The sequence below is a fragment of the Galendromus occidentalis genome, unplaced genomic scaffold (genome assembly GCF_000255335.2).
Source record: "Galendromus occidentalis unplaced genomic scaffold, Mocc_1.1 scf7180000075574, whole genome shotgun sequence".
Classification (NCBI taxonomy): Eukaryota; Metazoa; Arthropoda; class Arachnida; order Mesostigmata; family Phytoseiidae; genus Galendromus; species Galendromus occidentalis.
Window position 1 is genome coordinate 48,109 of NW_003803564.1, and position 21,919 is coordinate 70,027.

The following is a 21,919-nucleotide window of genomic DNA, read 5'->3' on the forward strand; positions in this document are numbered from 1 at the left end:
CTAAAGTTGCAAATGCGAAAAACGCTCTAGAGAAACCCGCCAGGCCCTCATCGGTTTCGCCCCCACGATCTAAGCTCGCTCCTACCGGAGCTGCTGGAGGAGGTAAATGGCGTGATTTCGAGGAAACTGTGAAATCGTCGTATCTGAAATCAAGCCGTACGAATCGAAAGGATATAGCGGATTTCGATGAGTCGAGCGAGCACGTTATTCCGGAGGGTCTGACCGACTTCATCGAAGATAAAGAGAGGAAAAAAATCGGAAAATCTGACTCGAGAATCCTGAGTCGAACGAACCGGCACAAACGAGTTGTATTCTGCACTGTATCAAATGCTCATTTTATTATTCGGTTCCTGCCGATGACATCCCCTTGCTGCAATGTATCATCGGAATAAAAAGCTCATATATAAAATAACAGCATCTGGGAATCGAAGCCTTCAGCTCACAGCTGATTGGGTAGGGGGTAATTCTGCGTGAAGGGCATTGCCACTCTGCCACCCACGTAGACGTATTGCGAATTATTCTACGCTGGTAATTCACTTCTTCTTCTGTTCTTCGGGTTTCTTCGGCTCCCCGGTCGACTCTATCTCTAGGGCTTCTGCTTTGAAATCCGAAGACATCCTCCTCGTGTAGAGGTTTCCATCAATATCCAAGCCGACATCGGGAGTCCGGCTATTACGGTGAGCCAGAGCCGTCTTCCGGACCTGCACAGATACGAACAATTTTGAAACTTGATGAATGCCCATCGAGACGGGGAGGGGTACGAGACGATAATGCTATGAATGTGCTTTGAATCGGCGGCCCGAGATTGCATCGGTCTTGCTCTCGCTGTTCCGGATTCAAGCTCGATTCCTCCGAATGAGGATCCATTCATGATCAGGCACCGTGGGCATCCGACCCCTCCATGGCTGTGATGATCCCACTCACCTCAGGATCCTGGATCCTGTCGAGGTCAACGTAGTCCAAGTCCATTGCTGAGAAGTGGCGGGTTTCGCTAGAGCTGTTTTCTTCGCACGAAGCTGCTTGCTGTGAGATGACTTGTTTACTGCGAGGTATTTTATACTTTCCTCGGAGGAGCTATCGGCCCTCACCTAGTGACGACGTTGTCGCTCACCCAACTGGCACTGACATTTCTTTCGAGCGTGCTGCGTAGCCGGCACCTGCATGCGCGTGTGCGTGTTTGTACGCGGAATGAGCTCAACATTGGTCTACCCAATAATACATGAGGGCCATGGGCTGGAACAACGCTGGGAAACAGCAAGCGACCCACACCGCCTGCGGGGCTATTGGTCAGATGCATGAGCGGTGATTAACAAGTCTGCGCCGTCGCTCTCAGTCAGTCAGGAAAGCTCTTACGTCGCTTCGAGTCGAAAACAAGCCACCAGAACAAAGACCGGCACTCGACGATGAAATGAGAGCCGGCAGATTGATCAAATCTCCGGAAAATCAAACACAAACAACTTCCTGGGGTAGCTACTCCGCGGATACCGTAAAGACCATTTATGATATGAGTCTGTATCTCTATATTTTCCTAAAATCCCCGCTATTCATCCTTGCGGAGCTGCGGGGTAACACATACACTCGTCTACGACTCGGCTCTCACCCGTCGAGAATAATGTTTGAGACTGGAACTTTGGACTTGGGAATCCGGACTGGAGCCGGCGATTTCTTTCTGAGATCCGAGCTCTCGAAAAATCGTCGTGACCATTTTTGAATCTCCATTGATGGATCGTCATTGTGAGGTTGTTGAATCAAAACTCGCTGACAGCCTGGAGCCGCTCGAGTTTTCCGATCAACTCACACCATAACCATTGCGGAGCTAGTCTCGTCTCGATTTCATAATGTATCGGAAGGATCTGGCACCGGCATGATCACCTGGGAATAACGCCGTGATTCTTCCCATACTACATTCGGATCCGAGTTCATTTCAGCACCTGTCACACATGTCGGTTTCAGCAGCCATCACCGTCGCTCGTGAGACCGCTCGCTTCTCATGTGCCACTACCTCGGTCCCTCTGAAGTTCTCCCGCTACTCGTGGAAGATGACGAATTTCCCAGTTTACGCATCGTAGCGAGATGCTCCGCCGGTTGCGTGCCGAATAATTGATTACTTCTCGATTATCTGCGCGTGTGACATCCGAAGGCAGAAATTTATTCGCGTCATCATCAGCGTCGCCGTTGCTGTCCTCATCAACGTCTAAAAGCAGTGCTCGCGAGGAATGTGTTGCGATGAATAATACTTCGCCTTTTCGGGACGAAGAGACCGGGCAGAATCCATTACTTGCTTAAGTTAATGGACAAATACACTCACTAGTGCACGCTAGCACGCACTCAGGGAGCGAGAGACTGAGAGAGAGCGCGAGTCGAAGCGGAGTGGCAACATGTCGAGGAGGCGCCTGAATTCCAGAAGACATGCCGCTCCATAACGAACGTTTCCAACATTCCGCAGGATTCCGTTCTCGGCCAATCAGTGCCGTTCGCTCATCCCAATGACGCTCTGGTTGGCCGCCGTGTCTGCGCACGGAGCTTCCGCGAATCAAGGCCTTGGGATAATGGGTGATCATCGAGCATGAATCTTTCCCTCTGCCCCATCTGATGGCGGTCTTGAGCGAATTCATGCTCATGAATAGTGGATGGATGAATTCAGTTCCATGAATCAGAATGTATGTACTCGGAATTTTTTATTCACTAATCTGAGCTCAAACTGTCATTGTCTGATGTTCGCTTGGAGGTGAGCTGGCATGTGGATGTTGCATCCTCCTCGGTAGGACTACCGTTCACTGCCGCTAATGTGATCACAGTAATCACTACGGCGTAGAGAAGAGAAATCTCTTTTGGAGCTCGTACGAATTCCTCATGGGATGTCGCTTGGAGTACGGATCTCCTTCGGACGATCCTTTTAGAGGAGAAGCGCTACCCCTCTCCAGGAAGCGATAGCGAACAAGTTATGAGCTCGAAATCATATGAGCGACGGGTGAACGACATTTGGAGTGCTCTCGACCGACAGTTTATGGTATCGAGTGACGGTGGTAGACGAAGCGTGCTGTTCCTTCGAAGTTGAGATGAGAATCTACTAGACGACTGGAGAGATAGAAAAAAACCAGGGGAACGGTCTAGTGAGCTTCAGTTGCAATGGCTTCTCCAAGAGTAGATGAATCCGCAAGGAGGGTTTGGGGTTCAGGAGGGCATGGGCTGATCTCCTACTCGGAAAAACATCAGGCGATTCGAAGTTTGGTACCTCCATTCATGCGCGTTCTTGAGCGAATGGGGGCAGGAGATGTAAGAATCTCCCGTCAAGCCGGACCAAAGCGATTCCCAACCGCACCGCATTCGGAGCGAGCTTCGTTTCGATCGTCGACCTCAACGAGGCATCACTGCCTCCGCCGACCATGGAGAATCCGCGAGACGACTCCCATATAATCACGTCCGCTGACACCTGATCAATGAACGAGTGATGCACGGCGGTCTCGATATTCAGATTTGATCATACCTAAGGTCTTTGAGTGAGAAATGGAACGCCTCCTTGACATGGTGATCGCCTAATCGTGGTTTGGTCGGTTTAAGAATTCTTACGAATCGGTAAAAAACTAGGTGACTGTAATGAGCCGAGCGAATAACAACGAGTCTGCTGCCGGCCAAAACAGAACGCACATTCCCCTGCGCGGGGCTGAATGGCGTTGTTGAGTTGTTTACCGTCGTGACTGCAACTCCGCAAATTATCGTGCGTAGCTATCTCCCCTTGTCTTCGTCGCCGCAAGGGTGCTCACCCCGTAAACAGGTGTGACTCAAGCATTTGTTTTGAAGCAGTAAAACAGCTTCTACTCATTGGGTCAGTGGGAAAGAGGAACCTTCTTCAAGGCTGCTGTCGTCTTGGGTCGCCCAGTCACTCGTTCGCGGGCGCGAAGGCTCATCGAATACATCGACTTTCAACGCACGGCAAGACAGAGGAGAGGAAAAAAGGGAATATTGACACTCATCAACTTTGTCAAATGCGTCTTCGCGTGACGCGTTTCCTCGCTGTGAGTGACGTTCTCACGGAAGGTGACGTCTCCGGGACCGCGCAAGGATGCGTCGGAGTTCTTTTCCCTCCTTTCGCCAACGCTCTTTTATTCAAGTTCAGATCCCTCCCCTGTGTTCGACGGAATCTTCCTTGTTTTCCTCTCTCAGGTTCCGGATGTACACAAGCGCTAGCTGTAGAGCTACGAATAGAGAATTTCGTCGAAACTCTATTTTTACCCGTCTCTGGTCATTATCGTCGAATACTATAGGGGAAGTTTTAATGCGCTCCGACTCGGAGTTACTTGAGACTCTTGGAGGCTCTAGGGTCTGCACAACACAATTTCCTCCTCAATTCGGCGAATTCCATGGGAAATTGGCCGCGAGCTCGAATGCTTCTCTGACGCTCCCCCACTGGACTATTGGATTCATTCGGTCGGCGCGAGACATTTCCACAGAGGGTTATCTTATTCATAGACATCGATCGTTCTCGCCACGATCTTCCAGATGAAGAGATTGGCTCGCGGCGTTCCTGCAGTCGTTGCTGGGTGAATCTTCGACTCAGACTCGGCCCTACGCAGAGGCTTTTTTTAATTATGGCGCTTCATTAAGAGTTTGCCTCTGTTCCAAGATAACACTCAAACACGAATCTGTTACGCTCTCCCAACGGTTCCAGTCGTCCGTCGGTCGGTCGATCGAGCGAACGGCACGGTCTCTGCGGACGCAAAAATAACGCCGCCGATATCTGCGGTATCTGGCTCGTGGAACGAAGTCGCGGACCTCTGTCACTCCGAGCATGCGATTCGGAAAAATCCAGACCAGCACTAGCTTCGCAGACCGGCGCGATACATCTCATCATTCGACGGGATCGGCTCGGGCTCTATGCTGCAACGGAATCGTATCATGAAATGAATACATGCACATGTGATGAATGAGCATATGAGCTGAGTCAGTTTGTGTCCGGAGTCTCGTTCCTCGGGATTCAGACGACTCGAAAGCCCTCGAAAAGTGAGTCAGACCCCGCGAAATTTCGGGTGGGGCGAGCATTGTTGTTAACAAAATTTTAGTGAGTGTAAAGGGGATTTGTCGTGTAGAGAAAGTTGGAATGAATGAGTACTCCAAGTTCTGAACAATGCCCGTATTCGCCGCGGGCGCTGAAATAGATGATGATGAAGAGCAAAGTTTGTAATCCTGTTTCCTAAGCTTGGATTTCTGCAGCTCATCGGCGACCGTGTTCGGTGTTTACAGCGTGTATGGCATGAACGTCAGCTCGTTATTTCCTCTGTCTGCTTCTTTCGATAATAAGGAGGGATCATGAAAAATCGCTCTCATTGAATTTTCGAAGTTCCCTCCGCCTCCCCCGCGATATCGTGGGAGGAACGTCTGGCGTGGATATGACCCTTCGTCATCCATGCTTTTGTAACGAGAGCTTTATTCTTGTGTTTCCCCCTCGACCCATCGAGATCGAGACACCGTGCATTCGCTCATTTGAGTGCCTACAACGGGGTGGGAAGAAGATTTGTTCTTGAAGAATTCCCGACTCAGACCCTGAACAAGAACCGAGTCATCCGTCTTCTCGCCGTCCGTCTGTGAACTTGTCGTCCAGCTCGTTTGATCAAAGCTCGTTATGTAACGATTCTTCTGGTGTTTTTACAGAGCGTCTCGAGTCGCGAGTCAACAAAGTCGGCTGAATACACTCCACGAAGTCGGCAAGGCGCATGTCAAAAACATATGCGCTCGTTTTTTGCACGTGGCCGCAGTTCATCAGCGAGGGCATACTGCATGCTCGCTGGCAACTCCAAGTTTTTTATTTCTAGAGCGGACTCAGAGACTCGCTCTCGACCGTCATCAGGCAGTTGTCAGAAGATATACATATTTCGCCAGCTATAACGAGTGCTTTGTTCTTGAAAGAATACTGCCACCGAGTTGTTCACCAGGTAAAAATTCCACCTGTTCGCGGAGGTCGAGAGCTGGTTCTCGGCGGAACAACATACATGCCAATCAGAAGGAATCACCTTATAGCTCGCTCAGAACAAATCAGCTAGTGGCACCTTCATCATGAACTAAATACTGGACCCGTCTATTTTAGGTCTAGAGCAGCTCGGATACAGTCCTGGGTACCAGCGGGTCGAATAGAACGACGGAGGCTCCGGAGAGTCCACGTTGAGAATCTGGAGACTCCTCATGCGTCATCCGTCGCACGCGATCTGTGTAGAACCGTTCGTATCAGCTCCGGAGATTCTCATCGTCATGTCGAAGACTTCGGACGACAAAACTCCGCGATAATCCGTAAGAATTTTCAACTGCTCGGACTACGATCCCGCGACTGTCTCGAAACTAATCATGCATATAGCTGGAAATCCCTAGCTCTTCCCCCGCGTTCCAGCCCCGCATAGAGTGGCTAATATCCGTTTCATTAGTAGCGGCCTTTCCCGCTGACAGACAAAAGGTCAGCGACAGCCTCCTGCTAGTACGGATGGGCCGCGGGAGATGCTATCGGAGAGAGTAATTTAACAGGATTGCTTGATTGATTGATCTACCGACCTATCGATCTATCTATCTATCGATGGCAAAATCGTTCCTCCCAGCGAGCGCGGGAGGCCGCGGGTGGGATTCATTCAAAGGGGGAGCTCGGTAATGGTGTACGACCGGGCTTCCACAACAACAATAAAACCATCGTCGACGTCATTGTCTTGTCGTGTCTTCGTTTTTTCGTCAAGGAAAGATCATTGTTAGAGTCAGGGATACCGGCCGCGTCTGACAGATACTCTCTGTTGAATGTACATCGAGGGAGTGTAACCGATCGAAGACAAAACCATCATTTCAACGAGAACCTCGAGACAAGAGGTTCCTCTGTAGTATTAGATTCGAGCTGCGGAGTCATTTGTAGAGAGTGATAGCGCGAGGCTTACAGCACCTGTACCCACAACGGTGACTAACAGATGGAAATGCTCTCGACTTCCTCCGGTCAGGGGACCAAGCCAGGAACAGTATGCGCCGTGAGATCTCGCGAGGTGATGGATATACACAAATGTTCCGCGTATTTCCTCCTGTATAATTACAATCGGCCTCATTCCGCGAGAATGGATACGGGGCAGAAGGTGGAACCACGGGGCACTGGTAGATCGCGATCTTAGTAGATCGCGATTGAAACTCATCTAGAGCTTAACGGTCGAGTAATATATGTAAGTCGAGATCTTTTGTATGTGTCTGCCTCCTCAGTTGTTCTTCCGTGGATGGGCCTGTCCCTGACGACTCTGCCGGCGGAGCGCTGTGGACTGTCCCCGAGGAGAGCGCGACTGAGGAGGTCCGAAGACGGGAAAAGCAGTCTCGGCATCTGCGCGGTGGCAACCGGGGAAGAATGAGAAGACGGGAAAAGAGACGATGGGAAACGTACGAGGAAACGGAGGGACCCAACGTTGGCGCTTGTGGCGCGGGGGAAAAAGCTCCCACCATAAAAAGAATCATTTACTCAAGGACTTTCCTCTTTTTCACTGCGAGTGTCGGCTCTCCCGCTCTCTCATCCTCTGTTCTTCCATCGGGTTATTAAGAGGCGCTCAGCGAGCCGCCCGAACCAGTCTCTGAGTATGTTTGCTCCCTCCGATGCTGTTCTCTACCGCAAACAATTTCACTCGTACGCAAGTGAGACCGAGGTCGAAATTTTCCGAAGCTTCCGAGCTCAGTGGATCCTTCCTCTCCGAAAGTCCCGTAGCTCCTGGGCGCCCATGTCAACAAGAGTATCTACGAGCCCCTCGATTCTGCTGAAACATCCTGCACAGACATACCCGCCTGGAATTTAGTCGGAGTTGAATCTTCCACTCCGTCCCCTACTCTAAATTCAATGAAGAGATAGCAGATGATTGCGATTCTCTCAAGTGTGCTGGGCTCTCTGTTATTCGGAATGAGGATGCGTATAAGATCGACGAGAACTATCTCTCTGCCCTTCTCCGCTGTCGGGCGTCACTTTGACTGACTTGGAGTTTTCTGAAAAGATCGTTCACGCTTCTCCCTCTCATACCACTCCTCCTCTTCCTGATTTCCTCGTCCGAATCGCAGCGACGAGAGAAAGAGGAGAGGTTGGGAATGAAGGACAGAGGAACAAAAGTCGTTGGATTTAGGAAGCGCAAAACGTTAAGACAGAGGGATAAAGAGCGCTGGACCGCGGGTACAATGGTCGTGCACTGGGCGATCCACAGTAAGTGAGAAACAAAAGAAGAAAACGAGAAAAGCGACGGCACAGAAGAGGGGAGGAGATCCAGGAACGGGGGGACTGTTTAAATCGTTAATAGCTCCGACGATTTCTGAACCCGGTGCGAGGACGTAGTTTGCCGGGTATCCTATTTCTGCCGGAGCTTTTTAGGCGGGATCCTTCCCCTTTCTGCAAAAGCCTCGGTGGGCTCTCGTCTGGAATTTCGTTCGCTCTCGTCGTCATTCGTTCGGGAATTCGGTCGTTTCGTCCGCTGCTTCTGATTCGACGATTGTTCGTGTATGGGAGCAGGAAATCCTCAGTATAACTTAACCAGCAAACTTCAACATAGACATACATACATATTTCCGCAGAGTCGACCGGTCTCCTCTCGCTTGACGCCCCGATCGGCACGATTTTATTCAGCGCTCGTCTTCCCTGATTCGGCTCATCTTCCGAAGCGGTAGTTTCCCTGGATTGACTTCTCGAAGACTTTCCAGCATTCGGCGGGCTTCTCGACGCGAATTCTTCTTTATTCGAAAATTGATCGATCTCTGAGAGTCTACTTTCATCCAAAACTCGATCAGATGTAAACGCGTGTTCTCTGGAATGTTTAGCGGAAAATGCAGTGAATTTCCGGCGGACTCACTTAATTTTTCAGCTCCCAGCTGGGATCCCAACATAGCTGAGCGTATGGACATGCGTGCTTACTTCTGTCACGGAATCGTAAGTAAGGGAGCACAACGTGTTTTCTGCGTCACTATTCCGCGGGCGTTGGTTCCACGGAGCATACATATGGTCTTACAGGAGCAAACAGAGCGGACGGTGAGACGGTGCTGTTTCGTGAGAGTCATACGAACGAAGTTGATTGCGTGCTGGCGTCTAACCAAACGAGGCAAAAATATACAACAGCATCCGTAGGCTAGCGTCAGCAAAGCTCATCGCCAATGCTTGGCCGGACCAGACATCTTCTTTTCCGTTTTCTCTGCGAACGTGTTGGAGCTCACTCAGACGCGCTTCTGTCCCGGATGCTAACAACGAAGAGCACGTAAACGAAAGCGACACGTCAGAGTTCCACTCCACGGTGATCATCGAGATGATATCCTGAGACCATCGAAAGGGTCCGCCATCCGAAAGTGTCGGCGGGCTGAGGCATTCCTATACGGAGCCTGAAGCTCATAGACGATGAAAACTGCTCTGGCAAAACGGGCTCTGGCAACCGCGATCAGGACCTTTCAGAAAATATGCGATTCGACCTTCCGGACATGTTTCGGGAACGGTTCCGTGAGCAAAGAGTCACTAAAGGGAAAGGGAGCTCCTCTTGGTCGGCTCACGGTTTCCTCGGAAGATCGAGATTGTCAGTGGTCATGAAGGATTTGTGCTTTTGTTTTCCTATGCTAAGTGGCCCATGTAGCAGTGAGACCCGTAGTCTCGCTCAGTGAGCTCTTCATCACGCGGTCGAAGTACTCCAAGGGCTAAGCAGAGTCTCGGAAGCACAGTCTCTTCATGAAAATAGACCGTCATTTCGTGCTGTCAGCCCGCCTAAATGCCGTACGAAATGATAACGGCCGATTCGTTCGTACTTCCCATGTCGCCGTCAGCTCTAGAGCTTGGCATATCCCCGCCGCCGGAAATGCCGGCTCACATGGAATTACTCGATGACGTACAGACGGAAGAAATTTTCGACCGTCTGTCCGGACTCCGGACCGAAACTTCCCGCCAGTCTGCCGATCTATCCGATTCTTCGGTTTGCCCGCTCAATCAGCTCAGAACTCACGAGCCGGAGAAGATCATTGTTCGTGATCTCTGGATACGGATCAAATCAGAAGGCTATCTTTCTTCGGATGTTTCAAAGCTTCCGCCAAGTTCACGGGAATTTTCACCACTGATGGGAGCATCTCACTCAGATAACACCGCGATTAGATCGATCTATGCCGTGTCTCCTATGCAGGCAGAGCGAAGTGTCTTCGCGGCGCAGAATGGGGAACCAGCGGACCCGCCGTGTTTGAAGTGAGCGTGCGGTTTGACGGGATACGTCTTTAGCTGTTATAGGATCGGAGCTCGGGTTAGCCTTGAGTAGTAGACCTCGTAGAAGCCCGACTGTGTAAGTTAGTGAGAGAGCGACCGACTGACTGGGTTCAGGGTGAGCAGTCTACAGAGAAATGACATCTCTTCCAAAAGCTTGTAGGAGTCGGTCGTGTTCCTAAGAAACGTCCGAAGAGATTCTCCGGCAGATTATTTAGGGGAATACGGATGAAAATCCGGCAAGGAACGAAGACCCGAGAGAAAATCTACTTGATACGAAGTGTTGAAGAGAATAATCGTGCTGACTGACCCTTCCCATGTCTTCTGTATCCTCTCACTTGCGAGGAGCACTTCGGCATCGGATACCTCATGCCGGTCTCGAATTCTCCGCCGAATACGTGGCGGATCTAATTTTTGTCTGGCCCTAAAAGACTATCGTCGTTCGAGGGAAGCGATCCACGGCGCGAATTCAGCACGCCGGCCGCTCTGGTTCAAGGAGATTCCAGGCTCCGAGGGAATGGCGGCGTCCGTGTTGCACGGAATGCCACGTTGCGCCATACCACGTCGACTTGACAGCGGAGCTAATCTGGAGCGCTCCTGCGAGAGGAATGTCGGGGGCCGCGGCTTGCTCGTTCAAACTTGCACGCGTACCGGATCGAGGAGGCTTATCGGATCAATTTGATGAACGATGCAGATAAGCTTGTTCTCCAAACATTTGAAGAGCTCTTGTCTCCCTGAGACGGCTGGCTCAGGATGCGCTCGTGGGTCCGACCTGACCAGGAGGGGGAAAGTTTCGCAAGACATCGACAGCTGCGATTTCCAGCCGCGTGATGGCGATCCGCATCCAATCAAAGGCTACTCGATTGCCCAACTCGACTAGAAGATCGGCGACGCCACCATGTCACCGCTCACCGCAAGGAAATTCGAACGCGGGAAGCTGGAAATATATCATATTACATACATCGGTACCGTTTTGGATTTCCCACTCGACGGGCTGCTTACGCCGAAGTTTGCATCATCTCCTCATCCGGCGTTTGGTATATTACTTCGCTGATCAACGAGCTCCTAGGGCGGGACGATTATTAGGGGATGAGGTCAGCGCCATCCTGCTTCATCAAAAAACGAAATTAATTGCCCATATGCCTAATGAAAAAGAAGCATAGCTCCGTCCCGGCGATGAAGATCAGCTCCGTCGTAGTTGCAGCTGGCTGCGGCATGGGGGCCCGGCAGACGAGATCGTTGACTAAGCGTGATTGCAAAGATGTTTCCGAGCAGCAGGTATCCGAGCGACATGTGCGGGGAGAGTCTGCTTCTAGATTCGACTCGAATATTGTGTTTCGCTCGACAGATGCTAGCCGCCGCCGAACGAGGTCGAGCGGAGCGGCGTAATTTACGGCGTCATGCTCAGCAACTTCGTTGAGAGCGCAGAACATTCGGATGGGTCTGTCAGGACACGTCCTCGTTCGGTCGTCTTGGAGCAGCGGGACTCTTACATTCAAGGACCGAGGCCGACACTCGATCGAGGAACTTCTCGCCAGGAAATACGATGAGGCAACAGCGAATGCTTCCCAAGGTGAAAGGAGCTCGCAGCCATGGGAGAATCGGGTTAGCCGAGTACGGCCGTACGGAATCGTCTATCGCAGTCGGAGAGCTCCTCGTCGACCCTCAGGAATCCGATCTTCCCGTCGCTCGTGGGAGCAGACTGCAGACTTGGATTCTGGTAGGAGCAAGACAAGTTACGTTTTTAGCGGATCTCAGCAATAACATTCAATAGCTCCGACCGGAGAGGAATCCGGATCAGCTGCGGGAGACGGGGAGAATTCAAGCATGATTTGATTGGAAAAGCGATTATGCTGTCTGGTCATCCTAGCCCGGACCGACTGGATCGAGCGTGGAGGTCATCTCCGTTGACCTCCCGCCGCGCCGTTTCTCCCCGAGGAGAAGTCATTTTCCTCGCGGCGTATGCCTCCTAGAAACCATATGAGACTCCGATCGGTAGATGAATACGTCCGCAATGATTGGGCCGATCGTTCGAAGCCGAATGTATTGAACGATGCCCCACCACCGCCTCCGATTCGAAAAGCTTCGATATTCTGCTTTCGTCGAGGGAGCATCTGATCCAGATCGAGAAGTGTTTCACCAATTCAAACATGTTCATTGATTTAATTAGTGGAGAAAGTCCTATCGAGCATTCTATACCCAGGTTTGACGATGGAAAATCGCAAATCAGTCCGATGTCTTTCGTGGACGATGCGAACCGTCGAGGATGCCTGAACCTGAAATCTTTCACTTTTGTCCGCACGGGGCTCATCTCCATACTTACTCAGGCTGGAAGCCGGCACTATCCCCTCGCGCCGAGCTCTGAAGTGCTCGAATGGTCAGACAGCGCTTTGGTGCTACTCGAGTACGGGGATAACCATCGAACGACAAGAGAAATCCGAAACTAATGGACGCGCGGAGGGTACAGAAAAGTTGTCGAAAGCTCCCACAAGCTCTAATTAAACGTCCCAACGGAATCGATGATGACTCCAATAACATTTTGCAAAGCGACGGCGCGATGTCCACAGCAAGGATACGCGAATCGAGAAGCGCATGCGACAAACGATTCCAGCCAAAAGTTCAACTTTGAAATGACTGTCACTCGAGGGCCCGCGCGGCAGCGGCAGCGCAGAATCGACGTATTGCGAGCTCCCCACTCGAAGTAATTATCGACTTCGAACCAATATTGTCCTCGGAGTAACCGCGGGAAGAATAGAAAGAGGACGACGATGCGAACGGCGGCGACGAATAAGGGGAAGAGATCGATGTTGAAGAGTTCTCCCGCGACTCATCTCAGCGTTGCGCCATCCGCAAGCCTTTCTTCTCTTGCCCGTTCCGCGTTTATGTGTCTCTGAAAGTTTCGAAGGAGTTTTCGACCGGAGAACGGAGAGACATTGTTTTCTGCTAGGAAGCGCATCGCGCGAGGAGCGAGAGGGGAAGATATCGGAATTCACTGCTACCCGATGCAATCTAGCTCTCCTATAATACGGAAAAAGAGAAAAGAGCTTCTCCGAACAATGCTGCGACCGTGAGGAGAAGGCTTAGAATTGGCCTTAGTACAGTGTAGTACCGTGTGCTGAGGTACTCAAACGAGTTCACCTCTGGAATTCCCTTTTGGCGTCCGCCTCGAAAAATCCCTCAGTCGATAGTTCACGCCCTCCCTGTTCGATTACGAGTCGGGCCGATCGTTCTCGGTCGCTTGTCTCCAAGTCGCATTTACGCTTTCGAATTACCTAACGATGAGTCGCATCCGCACTGTCTCCGCGAACTCCAGTCAAAATAATTGAATGTAGTGTCAATCACGATTCTCCGAATAGCCCGAATGTCGAACTAATTAGAGCTCATCGTTGCACAAAGTTCAGTGGGGTACGCACACAAAAATTCCTCAACATTTTTTACAAGACAGCGAGCATATCCAAGCAGCGTCGCGACATTCTTATGGCCGGCTTCACAATGGGCTCGTATTACGCAAAAGGGAGAAGGGCGACAGCCATCGTATAAAACGTCTTGCGGGGCAACCGCTCTCGTGACTCATCCGATTTCCCACCGTCTTTCCCGCTATCCGCTTTTCCCTCGGGCGCTCTAAGCTAAAAATCGCAGGTGACAATCTCCGACGTCGGTTTTATGATTTCAGCTGAGCTGTCGATTCCGTTCAGATTCCATCTGAAACCCTCAAATAATTTACGAGAGAGGATACGGCCGAACGCTGCTATGCGACGGGTTCGGCGATGCCTGGCTAGGCTTTTCCCGACGAACGGTTTCATCGCCGGATTAATTCGAATGGTGAAGGGGTCTAACATGATTGGGTCCAGTGATTCATTTCGATGAGACCGTGCACTCCTCCATTCGGGAGGCTCCTCTCAAGCAGAGGATTTCCAAGTGACGATACAGTGCCCAGGGTGACAGAGAATATGCCCGGGATAAGCAGAAATAGGCCCGAGATGAGCAGGAATGGGCCCGAGATGAGCAGGAATGGGCCTGACAATAAATATGACAGAAAATATCATAAGATCGTTGAGGGGATTCCCTCATTCTGTCCCGGGACTTCATCATGATCAGTGGGGGAAAGACGCCATCGATCGGAGAGCTCTCACGCGAAGCCTCCCCGGGGAGATCGCTTTTAAATCAGCCACTGTTTTGACGTCTTCTCGCAAAATCACCAGTTATTCATTTCAATTTTCGTTCCATATATCGTCCATACGAGACGAGTTTAGACGACTGGCAACATACCTGAGACCTCAAGTCCAAGAGGAGGATTTTTGGTAGATAGGGCTGTTCCTTTCCATGCTATAGGCTCTCGATGCGGTCGCTTCATCCATATAGAAATCCGTCCGTCCAATCAGTCGCGTCCTGGAGAGGCAAGTAATTTTCGGGAGTTTGTGATTCGCGAGCGTGCGTTCGTCCCTGAAACGCAGATGCTTCGTGCTATCGCGAGTTGTCTTTATCTAGAAAACCTCTCGTAGCGCGCCCTGGCCATGCCGAGGGTGAAGTTGGTCGCGGCTCTGCTCCCTCAATGTTTTGATCGGTGAATTCGGGGGTCATACGAGTGAAGGGCGCGTCGAGAGCGAGCCATGGGTGAATTGGGGGTGAGCCAATCGACGGTTGCGCAGACACGAATCGAGGGATCAAGTTAAGGCTCTGTCAACAGAGCCGATCCCCCGCGATCTAGGACTCTTTGGAATTATTCAGGGTGGTCCCGAGCGGTCCGAAAAAATTCCGGGACGTTGGTTGGATAGCGTTTGATTGCTCGCTGGAAATCCTGTACGTCTACAGGACATCCTCGAATCCGCGGCCGTTCGAGCGCTCAGCTCACACCTCGAGGGCCGTGTCACCGCGTTCTTCGAGCTCGCTCAGAAGCGAACAATGGATGGCGAACTTCTGCCTCTCAGCTCCGACTCCGGAGAATTGGTCATATGTTCACAAGGCATGAAGGAGGGCGTAGTCTCGATATTCGATCCTGCATGGTGAGCCTTAATATTATATATAAGAAAACCAGATGAGTCTGCTCTGATGTCATTTCAGCTCCTTCATTTCGGCTCCCGATCTCTAGGGGCATGACTACGAAGAATAAGTCCAGGGCGAGCTCCTCTGATGCATGTATTACATCCCGTGGATCGTTGCAGGAAGAAGATGAGATTCTGTCAATACCGAATGCTCCCGTCAGAGAGTCTCAAAATTTGAATGAAGTCATCGAGAAGTCAACATTAGATCTTTATGAAATAGCGACAGCGTTTCCAGCACGAGAAATCGATGTGGAGAGCCCCACGAGACTGTGAAGCGATCGACGGCGCTGTCGTTCTTTCCGCTGCAATGGTTTATTCATCATTAATCTCGACGATATTAAACGTTCCACTGTAATGTGGAGACAGACCGCAGAACTCATCGGCAGGGTGATCCTGACCTAGTTCCCCGCTGTGGGCTGAGAATTGACCGGAAAAAAGGGGGTCTGCTCCGTAATGAGATCCTAACTCTAACCCATTTCTTGCACAAGAGTATAAGTGTCACAGGTTACGAGTTACAGAGAGGAGATTCAACGCTAATCGGTTGCACGCAATGATATTGGAACACGAGGCTAGAGCCCCGATGGCCAGAATTCATTGTTAGCGCAACGCTGGAGCTCAAGAGGAATACCTCATCCATGGGGATTCGCTCAGTGGTTGGCGTCAGAAGTCCTTTCAAGCGGGGTAGGAGGGAAACGTTGATTGCGAATGCAACAGCAAAACGTCAGTTTACGGCTGACGCACGATTCAGGAGGTGCCACGATCCGATAACATGCAGCCGAAAAATCAGCTGAACAACTGATGAGAATTGATTGAACCGAGTTGCCGCTGGTTTGGGCGACCGCTTCATTGCAGGGAGGGTGAGACAGGGACGCCATCATCATCAATATCAGCTCTAGCTCAGTTTTTATGCTACGTGGCAGTAGTTGCAGCGGGATTTGGGATTTTTGCGTTCCACTGAAGCGGTCAGTCCAACTGTCTGTGGGCCTGTTCGCCGGTCGGTCGGTCCGTCGGTCAGTCTTTCCACGAGCCGGTCATGGGTACAGAGAAGAGGAGAAAGCAAGCCAATGACTCTGCAACAGAGGGCGTGTGAAGCAATTCATTTTAATTAGTTGTTCGGTTTTTCCCACCAGGCTTTTCCTAAGCTCTCCGTCTGATCTTGTAGTCCTGCATTTGCCACCGTGCCGATGAAGTCCAGTTTGTCCTTAAATTTTTGTGCAACAGACGTCCCAAATCGATCTCTTCCCTTTTTCGATTCTCGACATCTATGCGTCCGAGAAGGGAATTCTAATCTGCTTCTGCGACATGGGTCCTGATTGTGAGATTCGTGAGGGAAGAGACTGAAGAGTATGTATACCGGGATGTGCCTTTCCTGGGAAAACGGGCTGAATCTGACCGCTCAGTCGCTGTAAAAGTTTTCGGTCCACGTGAGATCTCCTCGGAGCAGAGCCTGAGAGTACACCCGAGCGAAGCCGGCCGCTCCTCGTCCCAGAGCATGGCCGACTCCGTTTTCCCCTCCACTTACTCAGATCAGGTTCGTCGAAAACGTTCCTTGATGCGTCGTTCCTCGCAGCGAGCGTCGACACCTTAACTCGGTGCTCAACTCACGCCTTTGTCGCAGACGTGCGTCCCACAGGAGCATGTAACGTGTAAGGAGCAAGGGTGGAAATTTCCAATCGCGAGGAAGACGATCTTCGGGCGAGATCAGGCATCATCGATAGAGTTCCGGACGGGGTCCGTTCTGCGTCTCTTGTCGAGACTATATTGCTGACGGCACCCGAGGTTCTGGCTCCATTCGTCCTCGAAGGCCATTCTCACACTCTTTTCGTGTGCATAGGTACTGGTTCGATAATTCGAATGTGAATTTTCGACCGAGCCAAGGTCCGGCTGTGGCGTCCCGGCAGTGAAATGTTCGTCAGTGGCTCCCGAGAGCTCGATTCCGCGGTGAGTTTCACTGACTGCGTGAAAGCAGAAGCATGCGCGGGAAGTGACTTTCGAATCGGACGGATCGCTGGCTCCACCCCCGTGCAGACGAATGCTGCGATGCTGAAAATGCGACCACGGAAGAACACATTGAAACAGAACAAACCTAAGGCCATGTTCCGTCTCCAATATATCTGCCGTCCCTATCTGATGATCACAATAATCAGGGGAGAGGCGACGTACGCGACAATCTCCCCGCTGACCACTCCGATTTCAGTAGCTCCAAGTTTTTCGTGCTGATAACGTGGGCGGGTCCAGTATAAATCTCGTATTGGCAGCGATTCAAACCGATCGCTACGACAGTATAGTTGTTAAGCCACGGCGCGCAAGTGTCGACTTCGTCTGGGGTCACCCATCCCAGTCCGTCGCTGCGCTTCGCTAGGAGGGATCTTGGAGGCAAGCTTCCCTAGGAGGAGCAGCGCCGCCGGAGAACTCCACTTCCTTCCTCCGTATGAGCGGAAGAGCTGCCGAAGTCAACGAGAGAAAAATGATAGGACGAAGAGAAATAAGTTCGGCCCCATTTGTATGAGGCAAAAACAGCCGCTTCCCCCAGTTTATATGTTCTCCCGCGGCCAACTCGCCTACTAGTCCGCCGACCGGCATGTCCGGTGTCGTCATCCCTCTCTAGTAATGCAGCGTCAGTGTCTCACATGAGTGATGAGAGCGCAGCGCCGTCTGTTCCGTGCCGTCGAATGGCCCCTGGTCCTCGTCTGGTTTTTCCTTATACTTATCCTGCCCATGCGATCGGAAGTTCAGCTCAAGCCTTGAGATCGTGTCTCTGCCTTCGACAATGCCGAGGCGAAACATTGTAGGAACTCGGAGCGGGGATCACGCCTTTTCGACGATTGCTTTCGGAATTGGAGGCGGAAAAATAGGAACGGACGGAATGAAATCGATTTCTTTTAAAGACGAAGGCTTCCGACATAATGATCTTCGCTCGGAAACGACACCTGCGTCGGGAAGACAAGCTTTGAGAAAATAATTACTGTGACAGGCGAGAGCGGTGGAGGTAGGAGGAATCGGGATGAGCCTGACGTAAGTTTGGTTTTCGAGCCGGAAATGCACTGAGGCTCGAACACAATCGAATTCCCTCAGTTCCCTGGGCTAGAAGACAGAGCTATGAAACTCAATCAGAATATTCCGGAAATTGAAAATTCGGGCTTTAGAGAAAAAGACGAATATTTGGGAGCTCCCACTTAGGGCAGCGACTCATCTCCTTGAACTCAGCTCGGGGACAGTCCGAAATAACCATCCGTCATACCTATGAGGACAATCGGAAGCGAGCTCCGAAGCATCGCATATGAGCCGGATGAGCAATGATTCTTTCCGATGACAAGGTCCCAGCTCGGTCAGATAGGCCCAGAATCGAACGACGCACGAATAGCTATATTTGGCCCCGTGCGCAAGCTCAACTCCCTATTATTCAGTCGGTAACGTTGTACCTGATGTTTACGTTACGAAGCTGAGTTCTCTCTCATCCGGAGACTGGAAAAGCGTGAACATTAGCTCGATGCCGCGCTGAGAGGAGATACCTTCAAGCTCATGATCTGTGAGCGATTTATCACCTGGAAGAATTCGAAGGGTTCTGAAATATTTAGAGGAAGCGGTGCGAGGACGATCGACGCCACGATCTGAGACCCGAATGAACGCCACGCCATCGCTCGCTCGCTCGCTCAGAGCACTTCGCCTATCTCCATGGAACGTCCCATCGCCTACTTCGCTACTCTGTCGGAGTTCGAGGACCTAGTTGAAGGAAGCGTGCCGCGACTATTCTCAGGTCTCAAGGTATACCCAATTTTACGACTTTTGGAAGCTTGAATTCTCTGAAGATCTTTTTGAGTTCATCCGTGCCAAGTTATCGCGATCTTCGCTGACTCTTCGCCGCCACTCTGATCCCTCCGCTTCCTTCTTTAAGTGAGCAGCTAGTGTGCTAGACCTTCTCCTCTGAGCGAGCATGTCTACGGCGCGCCGCCTTAGCGCTTGGAGCTGCAGAGGGAGCGGTGCGCTGAGTGTAATGAGCTCTTTCTCAAGTTCCTCTGAGACCCGTTCTCTTTCTGTCTCGCTTCTTCCCAGTTTTTTCCGATCGCTCTCCCCGCAGTCCCCCCTCCCGTTGCCCTCAGTCTATCTCCCGCTTGTCCTACAGCTCTACTTGACTAGGAGAATTTTTTTGTCGAGCAGGAGTGCGCCCACTTGCGGAATTAACCCAACCACCCTCGTTCCTTCGATGCGAGGTCTCCACTCGAGAACTACTTGATCTCGGAATTTACTGAGCCTCCAAGACCACAAATTCCCTCCGTTCGTAGTTCAGCCCACCATTTTCCACTTGATCGGGTCTCCACCCAGGGGCCTTTGAGAACTCTGTGGCTGTTCAGAAACTGCAGCGCATACACTAATCAGCGAGGTATTTCATATCCTTGAGGGAGCGGGTATACGAACAAGGGAAACGCCGTGTCATGATGTGCTACGCAGGAAATTATGAGAACTTCTCCTCTCCAGCCATTACCTGTCATCGATCATGATCATCGCTCGAATTCGATATACCCCCGACGTAGCGTTTGGAGCGTCTCTGGTTTCTTCGACGTTTCTTCCGCCGCGCTGGCCGAGCCCTCCCCTGACCCCGTGTTTCTCGCTTTCACTTTTCCACCTGCCCGCCCACTCTCCTTCTCTCCCATCTTCCGTCCAGCGCCCCCCCCTGTTTATGATTGCGGCTACCGCTGCATCTTCGTAACTTCTTCATTGGACTCCGAATACATGCGGAAGTCCGCGATCGTCGCGTAAGTACGCGAAAAAGCGGCTCCCGACTATCTGGTCTCTCTCTCCGTTTATTCTCCTCCGGCGCGCCGTCGTCGTCATCGACTCTCGTCTTCCCTCATGAAGCCCCTTCTGTCGGTTCGCCGCATTTCCATCACAAAAAGGCCCGAGAAGAAAGAAAATGAAAAAAGAGGAAGAATACCTGCCAGTTTGCTTGCCTGGAAGACTTGCCTCGCATTGACTACGCTGGCTGCTCCTCGACTCATTTTGCTCGCATCGGCCGATGCTGCTGCTGCCGTTGACGTTGCCGTCGACGTTGCTGTCGCGGAGTTCGTCTCTGAGACTCCTCTCGGGCCGGAGTTGCCAAGGCGGACATGTTTTCGTTCCCTTTCGAGCGAGTTGAAAAGTTCTCTCGAAATCGCAAGTTGTTCTCTGGCTGGTCCGCCTAAGGTGATTTTTCTCAATTTCGACGATCGTTTCCTCCGGGACGCTCCCACGTGCTGCTCGGAGCAGTCTCGATCTGTCCGAGTCATCGAAAATTCCTGATAATGTTCGGACAACGAGTTCCATATTGCATTCTGATCATGAAACGGGAGCAGAGGAAACAATTTCATGGGTGGGAGTTGCTCAAATGAGGATGATGGCCTACAGAGAGGGGCTGGGAGGGAGAACGCAGAGCGAGAGCGTTATTCACAGGTCTCGGAGGAAGAAATATAGTTTCTTTTCAAAAGAGATTTTCGTCACGAGCAGGTGGAATGAATGTCTCGTGAGGTCCGTTCGTTCGTCAGCGTGGTGGTCGGCCGCTGCTCGTCGCTTTCGTGCGCGAAAACACCCTTGAGATGTTCCTGTCGCGTACAATAAGTGTTCCGTACCGTTTGGGCGAAGCTCTGCATAATGCCTCCATTCGCTTTCCGTTCAAGAATAAGAAGAAGTAAATCTCTTCTACCCCGAGCTTTCTTCTCCGCTGTAATATCTTTCTCTCCATCTATCGTGAGTGAGATATTCACTCCACCCACCACAGCAATTTGAGGACAGAATGCAAACGATCTTAAGTAAGAAATCCCTCACGACACTCAGTGGGACAGAGATGTTTCTCGTAGGTAGGTAATCGAACCACTCCCAACTTTGGCAAGCGGCCGATCAGGTGATGGGTGGTCATCTGCCGGTCGATCAAATAAGCAGGCATCCGATCAGTGGACCTCGCATGCCTTGTCTGCTGACCACCACGGGCTTGAATATGTATTGGGATGATCCCCGCCCGGACTCTTGGTTCCACGAAAAGGCGGCAACAGCCCCACTCAATCATACCTGAGCCGGGCTGACAGCGGGTACCTGACTCCGGACTCAAACTGAGAGGATCGCAGTGTATGAGGATACTTTATTATTATAATTATCATAATCATCATCGTTAATATTTTTCCTCATTCGCTCATACTATGCTGCCGACCTCCCGAGGTGAAGGGGAAAATGAAATGGAGCAGCGATCTGATAATGAGTAATTCGGCTTGGGTAATTCGAATGAAGCAAGGGGAAAAAATAGATCAATCAATTGATGGTAAACTGCATCGATGCGGTTCTGCGCGAGCGCCTGAGTTCCCACCTTTGTTTTCCCGTGTCGGGGCTTCTCCCTGGACACTCCTGATCCGAGGGGTCCGAGAGAAGCATCGAGAGACCATTTTGAATCTTGCAAGCTACGCTATAGTGGACGGATTTGTGCTTGAGCTGAGCCGTTTGCATGCACGTCTGTCGGGCGGTCGAGTGGCTGGCTGGCTTGTTTGCTGGCTGTTCGGGCGGCGGGCCGTCGAGTGCGTTGAGTGTCTTCAGGGGCCTCGTTGGCTTCTTGCTGGCGTTTGTAAAGTGCCCGATCAATCTTGCGGTCGTGTATCTTCTTCCGGCGAAGGCCATTTTCTCTTTTTTTTTCTTTCTGCTCTTCCCTCGCCGC

The 21,919-nt window shown here is 51.4% G+C and overlaps 1 long non-coding RNA gene across 1 annotated transcript; it reads right to left on the minus strand.

The window, feature by feature from the left end:
* Positions 1 to 317: 317 nt before the first annotated feature.
* On the minus strand, positions 318 to 1,027 carry LOC100901003 (uncharacterized). The gene is made up of 2 exons (XR_145159.2): positions 925 to 1,027; positions 318 to 701 (listed from the first exon to the last, which is right to left on the minus strand). It is a non-coding gene; the product is annotated as an uncharacterized LOC100901003 (long non-coding RNA).
* Between the last annotated feature and the right edge of the window lie 20,892 nt (positions 1,028 to 21,919).